This window comes from Suncus etruscus, chromosome 1 (genome assembly GCF_024139225.1).
Source record: "Suncus etruscus isolate mSunEtr1 chromosome 1, mSunEtr1.pri.cur, whole genome shotgun sequence".
NCBI lineage: Eukaryota > Metazoa > Chordata > Mammalia > Eulipotyphla > Soricidae > Suncus > Suncus etruscus.
Window position 1 is genome coordinate 128,265,805 of NC_064848.1, and position 12,385 is coordinate 128,278,189.

A 12,385-nucleotide genomic window follows, 5' to 3' on the forward strand; every position below is an offset into this window, starting at 1 on the left:
AGAAAACTCTAATGCTGAATTAATCTAATGCCAATTATCTGCATTAAAATATAATAAAAATTTAAAAAAATTAATAGAAATCAATAAGATTCATATTTCTTTTCTGAAATAGGCATTTTAGAAAAGAGAAAGTAAAAGATAGTTAGGTACATAAGTTACAAATAAATATAAAGAACAAAAGTAATTGAAATAAAATCATGGTAAGATAAAGTGTCAGTGCTCTCTTCGGAAGCACATATACTAAAATTGAAACGATACAGAGAAGATTAGCATGGCCCCTGTGCAAGGATGACACGCAAATTTGTGAAGCGTTCCGTATTTTTTATGAAAAAAAAAAAGATAAAGTGTGAGATGTTTCCTTAAAGAGAGCAATTTGAAATCAAGACTTAAAACAGGGGGCCAGAGATCTAGCACAAGGGTAGGACATTTGATTTGCAGGCAGCTGACCTGGTAACGACCCTGTTTCCATTTCCTGATCCCATATGGTCACTTGAGCCTGCCAGGAGTGATTTCTGAGTGCAGAGCCAGGGGTAATTCTGAGTGCCACCAGCTGTGGCCTCAAAACACAACAAAACAAAAGGAGACTGAAAGAGAAATATCTACAAGTAATTTTTAGATTGACAATGTGGCAAGGTAAAGTGGCTAAAATAGCAAATGAAACTAAGTACATTGTAGATCATAACATAAATTGAGTTGAGAGCATTAAATAGGTGTGTGTGTATATACATATACTTATGTATATATATCACATATATGTATATATATATGTATATATATATGTATATGTATATATATAATATATATAACCTAGGGTAAAAAACCAAACAGCTGAGAATCAATCAGCCAAGAGCATCCCAGAATGTGACCCCCAAACGAAACAAAATTATGGGAGAGAATATATAAAATAAGTATGACATAGCAATGGAAATATAAAAATACTAGAAACTGGAAAATATTTTTGAAACTATACATGTGATATCTACCTTAATACTTGTATAACAATAAAATTATATGTACATGTTTTATTTTTCCTAAGTGCATGTGAATGCAAAAGATTACTTCCTGACTGTTAATGACAAGATAGCGTAAATATCTGATTAAATATACAGGACAATTTCTAAGGATGAAACATATGGTAGAACATCTGCTGTTAAGATTAAATAAAGTACAGTAAAAGCATGTTTTGCCTTTCAATGTAGACAAATATAAAAATTATGGTGATTTAGATGAATTGTACCTATTTTCTTTGGAAAAAGTGCTAATATGATAATATGATGTTGAGGTTAAATAATAAAAATTTAGTTTTAACTCATTCAAGAGTCCCTTCAAGAAACATTGAACTGCCAGCTTGTCGTATGTTCTTTGGTTTTTGGGCAAACAGGTAAACCCGGTGGCACTCAGGAGTTCCTCCCTGGCTTTTCACTCAAAAATCACTCTTGGCAGACCCAGGGGACCCATATGGGATACCAGGAATCCGAACCCTTGTCTGTACCCAGGTTGACCAGATGCAAGGCAAACGCCTACCACTGTGCTACCACTCCAGAAGTTTGTATTATATTTAAGAATTATTTAACCTCTTCTTTTATAGTTTTGGCAGATATGCATTCAGTACATTTTAGTATTCAGTCTTTATATATTTTACTTTAATATGTGTTGTTTTATTATTTTATTAAAAGCTATTACAAAAATAGTGTAATGTAATAATATATGATGTAATATATAATTACAGAAATAATATATATCATACATTTTTTTAAAAATGGTGCTCAAGTGTAAAGTAAATATAGGCTTTTTAAAATGTTTTCTCATCACAATTATAAAATATAGCATAAAATATATTGGCAATGAAATTATTAAACTTCATGAATATATGTTATCTGATATTGCCATAATATTGTTCCCATTATATACATCATTAGTCAAAAGAATTATAGCGCAAATGGGCTTTAAAATTTAAGAAATGTGGGGCTGGAGAAATAGCATGAAGGTAAGGTGTTTGCCTCACATGCATAAGGTCGGTGGTTCCAATCCCGGCGTCCCATATAGTCCCCTGAGCTTGCCAAGAGCAATTTCTGAGTGTAGAGCCAGGAGTAATCCCTGAGCGCAGCCAGGTGTGACTTAAAAACCAAAAATAAATAAATTTAAGAAATTTACATATTTAGCCTATTTGTCCTTATCAGAGACATTGTTAACTAATCGTTTCTCTGAATTTGAAGGTTGTCCTTTAAATCTGGTTGACTATTTGCTTGATCATGAATGAATTCTTTGACTTGGGGTTGTCCAATTCCTTAATTTTTTGCTTCCATTGCCTGTGATTTTGGTACTATGTCATTTATCATAAGAAGTCAATATTAAATATATAAAATTGCTTTACAATCAAAAATAAAAATCCAATTACAAATGAACAAAAAAATTAGAAATATTTTCCCAAAGAATATTTTTCAAACCAATATTTAAAAAGTTGTTCAACAGTTCAGCATCACTAATAGTCAGAGTGCAAATCAAAGACAGATGTTTTATGAAACAGTTTGGATTACTACTGTCAAACATATCAAAAGTAACAAGTTTTGGACAGTGTATGGAGAGATTCAAATTTCTGTACATTATTGGTTAAGAAGTGGCACCATCTTTATGGAAACAGATGGAATGTAAAAATAAAACTTCTATGTGATCCATTATTCCCACATCTCTGTATATATTCAAAACTATTGGAATCATAATTTCAAACTTATAAAAGGACTTCCTACATTAGTTATACCACTATTTACAATTGTGAATGCTATATTTGCCAGTATAAGATGGCTGGGCGTATAAGACGACCCCCTAATTTTGCAGTTAAAACAGATTTAGGCCTATATTTGCTGTATTAGTCAGAACGTTCCTGTGCTGTAACTGTATGTAACCACAATGAGCCAATCACAACAAGCAAAGGTTCAAAGGTTATAACTAGTAGTAGACTTCCTCTCTGACTCTGGCCAATCTGAGCAGACTTCTTACAGTGTAGATTCGGGTCCAGAACATTGTCTAATTTACATGCATAAAAAGTCTGCTTGGATTGGCTGAATTAGAGTGGCATCCGAGCAGCCTGGCAGTGATTGGTGCAGGATCGAGTTGGAAAATTTGTTTTGTGGCAATATTCAGACAATTTTCGTTTAGCGGCATATTGAAACATTTTTTCGGGATATACTCCGCATATAAGACGACCGCTGATTTTCCGTTGACTTTTTTTTGTTTCAAATGTCGTCGTATATGCCAGAAAATACGGTATATAGGAACAACAGTAATTTCTGCAAACATGAATGAAAATAGAAAATTTTCTATGTAAAGGCAATAGAATATCATTTATTTTAAAAAGAAGATTTTGGGAAATTGTATCTTTTCTTAGTATAAATTGAATCTTAATTTAGTATTTTATTATATATATTTAGTTTATAAAAGTTTCAGTTGGAAATATAAACAAGTTATGTATTACTAATATTTCTATTTTTTGGGGGTGGGCCACACCAGTGACACTCATGAGTTACTCCTGGCTATACACTCAGAAATCACTCCTGGTTTGGGAGACCATATGAGATGCTAGGGATCAAACCCAGATGTCGTACTGGGTCAGCTGAATGCAAAAAAATGCTTACCGCTGTTGTTTATATACCAGTAATTGATTCATATCATTTTATTTTTAAATATGTCACATCAAAATAAATTACAATATGCTTTTTAAATTAATTAGAATATCCATGACAAGATACATAGAATTTGGTTGAATTTTTATTGAGAAAATTACAATTTTCTTTTGTAATTTTTGTATAAAACTTGTTTATATTTTAATCAATTTTATAAACATACAAATGTTTTATCATGCTCAACAGACCATAGTTTTATTATATACCATTAAAGATTTTTCACCATAAATATCAATTTATTTATTATTTACTTCAAAGGTTTTTTTCATACATTAACAGCTATTGCCATTAAAATTTATCATTCTTTATTATTTTGGGAGTAGAGTCACAACTGGCAGTACTCAGAGCTTACTGCTGGTTCTACACTAAAAAATTACTTTTGGAGGTTTGAGTGATATGTGGGGCACCAAGGATTGAAGCCAGAATAGCCACTTACAAAGCAAACACCCTACCTGCTGTGCTGTTTCTCCAGGGACATACTGTCTTATTTCTATATCCCACAAATAAGTGTGATCATTCTATATATATATATATATATATATATATATATATATTATGTATAATATGCCTCTTCCTCAGACTCATTTTACTCATAACATTCTCCATATGCACCCATATTTAAGCAAATTTCATGATTTTATTCTTTAATAGGTGCATAGTAGAACTCTATTGTGTAGATGTACATTATTTCTTTAGATTTTGTGTAGTTTCTCATTCCTAATACTGTAAATAAGCTGATGACAAACTTTATACTCAATGGGATAAAACTAATAGCCTTAAACCTAAGATCTGGCTCAAGCCATGGTTAGCCACTCTCACCACTTCTATTCAATTTAGTACTAGGAGTACTTAACTTAGCAATTTGGCAGAAAAAAAATATATCAAGGACAACAGAAAGGAAAGGAAGAAGTCAACTTCTCACTGTTTGAAGATGACATGATACTCTATTTAGAAAATCCTAAATATTCTACAAAAAAAAAATCTCTCGAACAATAAATTTTATAATAATGTGGCATACTACAAAATTAGTCACAGAAGTTAATGAGGTTTATATCTACAACTAATGAGTCAGGAAATATAAAAAATGAAGCAATTCTATTGCAAATTATGCCTCAGAAAATTATTATCTTCGAAATGAACTAAAGAGGAGAAAGACCTATACAAAGAAAAACCACACAACGCTGTTTCATGTATTAAAAGAGGATGCAAGATAATGAAAATACATACACTGCTCATGGATTGAGAGAATTAACTGCCTCATGGATTGAAGAGAATGTTGTTAAAACGACAATATTTTCCAGATCATTCTATATATTTAATGCAATCCCTTATAAAGATACCATGACACTTTTCAAAAAAATTGAAAATAGAGTTCTGAAATTCAAATGAAAAAAATCTCTATGAATAGCTGAATCTCCACAAATAGCTAAAGCAATCGTAGGGAAATAGCACTGGCGCTTCTTTTTGTTCTGTCTGTAATTTGTATGTCTTCGTTAGTAGCCCCTTATCTGATGGGTGAATAGTTTCCCCCATTCTGTGGGTGGCTTTTGTATCCTAGACACTATTTCGTTGAGGTGCAAAAGCTTCTCAGCATTAATATAGTCTCGCTCCCCACTTTTTGAAGAATACTGTTTTCTCCTTGAAGATGCCCTTCCTTCTCGATGTCATGGAGTGTTTTACCTATGTGTTGTAATTGCAAATTGAATTCCCATTTATACTGATTAAATATGTGCTTAAATTGAATATTTAGAAACAGAATTATTATTGTGTTCTGGTATCACTCCTGCAGGCTTATAGGGCAATATGAAATACTTGGGATCAATCTCAGGTCAGCTGCAGGAAGAAAAACAATCTACCTGTTGTACTACAACTCCAGTTTCTAGAAACTGATTTTTTTGTTTGTTTTTAGGTCACACCCAGCAGCACTCAGGGCCCACTCTTGGCTCTAAGCTCCGAAATAGCTCCTGGCAGGCTGGGGTGACCATAAGTGAATGCCGGGATTCTAACCACCCGTCTTTCTGCATCTAAGGCAAAAGTCTTACTGCTGTGCTATCTCTCCAGGCCCCTAGAAACAGAAATTTAATGAGAACATATATTAAAGAATTTACTCAGCCATGTAGTAAAAGTGAAAAATGCAATCATCTAGAGTGATCTTCAGCCGTAAAATTTCCAGGAGTGACAAAAAACTCATAAACCAACAAAGAAAGGTTTGGAATAACAAACTATATTATGTATTTCTTATTCATCTTCTATAAAATAGGAGAATTAAGATTCGTCATGACAATCCATAGCTATGACCTGGAAACCTAAACTAAGAGGTGAGAGTTAAATCCATATCAACAAGCTTCCAAAGTAGCTGGTAAATCTCAACATTGTGGGTCAATAAACTCACATTTATATGTTCTCATCACCTCTACTGTGGAGAGTTTACCTAAGCATTCCCTTCAAGACACAATTTCTCTTTACTTTGGGAGATATATTCTCCTCTCATATTTAATTAGATAACTAATGTACATCACTACATGTCTTTGTCAGATAATTATTTTCAAGAATATGAGCCCATATAGATAAAATTATTTATATATGTATTTTAACATATATTAATAGTCTAAATATCCAAGTCTACACCCAAGATCAACAATACTCTCTTAAATTTTTAGGACATTTTATTCAATTTCAAGGTATGTGAATGTTTATTGGATCATATAAAGCATTATGAAATTGACTATTAAGGTCTACAAGATTATATGATTTAATTCATATTGGGTACTCAAACTAATTATGGTTTTTAAAATTTCAGTATTCTAATTTTATATGCATTGAAATGAAAACTGACAAAAACTTCATTTAAATCTGTCCAAAATTATTTTACTTGATTTTCAATCAAAGTATATGTTTTTCTATTTTTATAATGAGATTGGAATGACTTATCACACACCAAATTAGATTCAAGTTTGAGTACTGTGTTGAATTTAAGTAAGGCTAATTAAATATAATATCTCAAAATACTTCATTTAGCTATCAATTAATCACAATGTATTTTATTAACTTATATACTTTTAAAATATTTAATTTACATCTATAAATAATAAGATTAATAAATTAACAAAGCTAATAAAATTTGTTAATATTACTTTAGCTGCTTCTCATGAATAAACTGGAGTTTTAGAATTTCAAAGAAAATATAGGAAAATAATTAACATTATATGATAAACATAGTACACACATATCCAAATTTTATATGATAGATGCTGATATCAGTTACTAAAAAATAAGCCAATATTTCTCCATAATTATGAAACACATTTTTCTCTTTTTTCATACTGTATCGGGTAGCAAGAAGACACTGTCTATAGTATACTTTAATAATAAAATAATTTATGCTTCCTTTAGGTCAAGTAGTGACATAATTGATGCATATAGCCAGTATGAAATTTTTTTCATAATTTATTTATTGATATTTGTATCAAATCATGGCTCTACTTAAAACATTGGTGGTCAGGGGACTATGTGTTGCTGAAAATCAAGCATGACTCAGCCATATGCAAGGCATTTTTTCTTACCTCTATTTAAGTATCTAGTTCCATGACTTAAATGTTTTTACTGACATTTATTCCCCCTATATTATTATGTCTTAATATATTAATTAAGCCATCTAAGCTATATGATTTCACTTATTTGTGCTATCTGTAAACTTTGGAAAAAGAGAGAAAAATAAGTAATCAAACTTAGATTAATTTTTTGAACACTAAATACTTCATTCTATCCTTTTTTAATTACAATGATTCTGATAAGAAATGTGACTAAATATTTAATTTATTCATAGTTAAGTAGTGCTTGATTTTGAGTATTTTTCACCAATATCTTACAATATTTTCTTTTTTTACTTGGTTTTATGAAGATTGAACAACATATTTCAGCCTGTAGATTTCTTGGAAATTATTGTGTTTTAATTTTACTTACATTATGATAACTATTATTAATTTGGGGACAAATCATAATTATTATTGCATTAAACTTTATTTGAATCATTTTCTCTTATTGTTTTGTGATAAATCTTGACTTTTATACTTTTTAATATGCCTTGCTACTTTGGGTATGTCTTATTTTCTTCTCTCTACTAAAAATTTTTTCTTAAATTTAATCTGAATTTATAGTTCTTTCATCAGCTATATTCTGTTATTTTATAGTAGTCCTATTGGTGACTTTGAGAGTGGTTGTAAAAGGAATGTGCTTTGTGGTTCTTAGAAGGTCAAAGTTTTGTCTCTAAAATAGGCCATAAAGGAGATTTAAAGGAATAGTTATGTATTTGTTTTTTGTCATATCAGTTACATTTTGACTAAATATTCCCTTTTAACATTTAATGGACAAAATGTTGCTCTTATATTTTAAAAAGTGAATTTAAGAATTTCCCACTCCTGGGGTTTGAAAATATAGGGCATTTATCCTGCATGTAACAGACCCAGGTTTAATTCCTGGCATCCCATATTATCCAAAAAGCACTGGTAGAAGTAATTTCTGAGTGCAGATCCAGATAAAAACAATAACAACTATAACAACAACAGAAAAAGGTAAAATACCTTACGTTATGTGGCCAGCAGGACAGGATCTTTTTTTCCCTTTCCTTTACTGTCAGGAGTACCTGGAGAGATCCTACAAAAAAAATTTATGAATGTATTTTTCTAGAAGTATGTGGTTTTTGAAGTCTTCCCTCCACACTCAAGAGTTTTAATTTTCTGCCAAACATTTATGAAAATCTATTTAAATGGTCCAACAAATCTGGTGATTATGAAATTTCTATTTTTCTACTGTTTTCTATTGTATACTGTTTAACATTCTATGTCTTTCTCCCAATACTCAGAGATAATCATGTTACTAAAATGATCTAAAAGTCAGAGGAAGAGTAGGTTATTTTATATGTACTTAACTCTTCATAGGAGGAGGATGTGCACAAAACTTCCTATTCTTTTTGTATATCAAAATTATAATTAGACGTCTCTAGTGTTTACATTAGTGAATCCTAAAATGGCTATTGTAATGTCAAACAAATTCATTGCAAATATATTCCTACAGAAAATACATATGAAAATACTCATCTTACCTCCACCTACATTTTCTACTTAACCCAATTAAGAGCATTTTTCAACACCTATACAATCATAATACACACAATATCACAGAAGTTATCCCCAAAGTAAAATATTTTAAAATGAGAGAAATGCTTGATAAGCCTTTCTCCTTTACTTTGATTAACCTATAAGGAGTAAATGTGAATTTCTCGAAGCATGCAAAGTCCATGTCATGCTATAACATAAATTTAGATGTAACAGTAGAAAATCCTTGTCCTTAACCAAAGTCCATCTAGTAAATTAAAAGCAGAAATGCATTCTTCCTCTTGATATTTGTTCTAAAAAAGTTTTTATGTTAAATGAAACTAGTGATATTTCCTCTTCATGAGATGTTTTTATTTCTATACATGTAGTGATAACTATACTCCCTAAAATTATATTTCTGCAATTAGCACTTTAATTTGCCTATTTTGAACATGGATCTAGAAATTATCACCTACCAGATGCAGAATTTCTGGATTATATTGAAGAACAAAGATAAAACCATATGGGAAATGTTAGCGTGAGACAATTATGCAAGGGAAAATTTTTATTATAGGTTGTTTTAAAAAGTGTTTCTAGTGCTTTATTTTAGACAAAATATAATTTACTAATATAGAATGTGAATTGTTTTTTGATGGCCACACCATGAAGCACTCAAGAATTCACTCCTTTGAACTTAGAGATCACTCCTGGAGTAATCACTTCTTGGAGTACTTGGTGTTGAAGCAGAGTTTGGAGATGTACAGGTAAGTTTATTATCTGCTGAACTGTATCTCTGGCTTTAGAATGTGATTTTATAAATATGCAATCATGATAAAAAGTAGAACTGCAAATGTATAATGAAAAATGTTAAAAATTCAAATACAATGGCCAGATGCAATGATCACTACAATTCAGATACAATGGTCACTAATCTGACTTAGTTTTATAATCCAAAAAATCAAAGTACTTTTATTACTCTAATACATTCTTTCTCTTTTATCCTCACTTATATTAGTTGATTATATAAATTATAATGATGTATGGTATTGTATGTAACATTTTATGACAAGCTTAAATGAGTAACTTTGTAACTATAATTCACATCATTATAATTTTTAAAAATTATCAATAAATGCAAAGATAAATATGGTGAAGTATGTTTTTAATAACATTTTTGTTTGTTTGAATTGGTATTTATTTATATTTCTATATATTTTTATTATTTAACTCTAAAATTGCAATTGCTAATAAACCTAGTTAGCATATAAGTCAAACTGATTTTTTTGTTTGGGTTTTTTTTTGGGGGGGTGGGAGTCACACCCTGCAATGCTCAAGGCTACTTCTTGGCTATGCACTCAATGGTCACTCATACTTGGTATATGGGAAATTATATGTGTCATCAAGAATTCAGCTAGTTTTCACCCCATTCAAAACAAGTGTTTAACCACTGCAATATCTTTCTTGCCCTAAAAAAATATTTTGAGCAAACACCTAGTTATACATTTAAACAATTTTTAATATATTTTTTTATTTAAACACCTTGAATACATACATGATTGTGTTGTTTGGGTTTCAGTCATGTAAAGAACACCACCCATCATCAGTGCAACATTCCCATCACCAATGTTCCAAGTCTCCCTGCTACCCACCCAACCCTCGCCTGTACTCTAGACAGGCTTTCTATTTCCTTCATACATTCTCATTATTAGGATAGTTCGAAATGTTCGTATTTCTCTAACAAAACACATCCCTGTTTGTGGTGAGCTTCATGAGGTGAGCTGGAACTTTCAGCCCTTCTCTCTTTTGTGTCTGAAAATTTATTGCAAGAATGTCTTTCATTTTTTTAAAAATCTATAGATGAGTGAGACCATTCTGTGTTTCTCTCTCTCTCTCTCTCTCTCTCTCTCTCTCTCTCTCTCTCTCTCTCTCTCTCTCTCTCTCTCTCTCTCTCTCTCTCTCTGACTTATTTCACTCAGTATAATAGATTCCGTGTACATCCATGTATAGGAAAATTTCATGACTTCATCTCTCCTGACAGCTGTGTAATTCCATTCTGTATATGTAACACAGATTCTTTAGCCATTCATCTGTTGAAGGGTATCTTGGTTATTTCCAGAGTCTTGGTATGGTAAATAGTGTTACAATGAATATAGGTGTAAGGAAGGGATTTTTGTATTGTATTTTTGTGTTCCTAGGGTATATTCTTAGGAGTGGTATAGCTGTATCGTATGGGAGCTCGATTTACAATTTTTGGAGGATTCTCCATATAGCTTACCATAAAGGTTGAACTAGACGGCATTCCCACCAGCAGTGGATAAGAGTTCCTTTCTCTCCACATCCCCGCCAACAATGTTCTCATACTTTGTGATGTGTGCCAATCTCTGTAGTGTGAGGTGTTACCTCATAGTTGTTTTGATTTGCATCTCCCTGATGATTAGTGATGTGGAGCATTTTTTCATGTGTTTTTTTGGCCATTTGTATTTCTTCTTTGTCTAAGTGTCTGTCCATTTCTTCTCCCCATTTTTTGATGGGATTAGATGTTTTTTTTTTCTTGTAAATTTCTGTCAGTGCCTTGTATATTTTGGAGATTAGCCCCTTATCTGATGGGTATTGGGTGAATAGTTTCTCCCACTCAGTGGGTGGCTCTTGCATCCTGGGCGTTATTTCCTTTGAGAAGCAGAAGCTTCTCAGCTTAATATATTCCCATCTGTTAATCTCTGCTTTCACTTGCTTGGAGAGTGCAGTTTCCTCCTTGAAGATGCCTATAGTCTCAATGTCTTGGAGTGATTTGCCTATGTGTTGCTCTATATATCTTATGGCTTCAGGTCTGATATCGAGGTTTTAATCCATTTGGATTTTACCTTCGTAAATGAGGTTAACTGGGGGTCTAAGTTCAATTTTTTGCAAGTGGCAAGCCAGTTCTGCCAACACTACTTGTTGAAGAGGCTTTCTTTGCTCCATTTAGGATTTCTTGCTCCTTTATCCAAAATTTGGTGATTGTATGTCTGGGGAACATTCTCAGAGTATTCAAGCCTATTCCACTGATCTGAGGTCCTGTCTTTATTCCAGTACCATGCTGTTTTCATAACTATTGATTTGTAGTAAAGTTTAAAGTTGGGAAAGTAACTCCTCCAATATTCTTTTTCCCAATGATTGCTTTAGCTATTCTTGGGTGTTTATTGTTCCAAATGAATTTCAAAAGTGCCTGATCCACTTCTTTGAAAAATGTCACGGGTATCTTTAGAGGGATCACATTAAATCTGTACAATGCTTTGGGGAGTATTGCCATTTTAATGATGTTAACCCTGGCAATTTATGAGCAGGGTATGTGTTTCCATTTCTGCATGTCCTCTCTTACTTCTTGGAGCAGAATTTTATAATTTTCTTTGTATAGGTTCTTCACATTTTTAGTCAAGTTGATTCCAAGATATTTGACTTTGTGTGGCACTAATGTGAATGGGGTTGTTTTCTTAATGTCCATTTCTTCCTTATTACTATTGGTGTATAGAAAAGCCATTGATTTTTGTGTGTTAATTTTGTAGCCTGCCACCTTGCAATATGAGTCTATTGTTTCTACAAGCTTTTTAATAAAGTCTTTAGGGTTTTCTAAGT

At 31.8% G+C, this 12,385-nt stretch overlaps 1 non-coding gene across 1 annotated transcript; it reads left to right on the plus strand.

The window, feature by feature from the left end:
* Positions 1–216: 216 nt before the first annotated feature.
* On the plus strand, positions 217–323 carry LOC125996209 (U6 spliceosomal RNA). Its single transcript, XR_007491231.1, has one exon. It is a non-coding gene; the product is annotated as a U6 spliceosomal RNA (small nuclear RNA).
* The last annotated feature ends 12,062 nt before the right edge of the window (positions 324–12,385 follow it).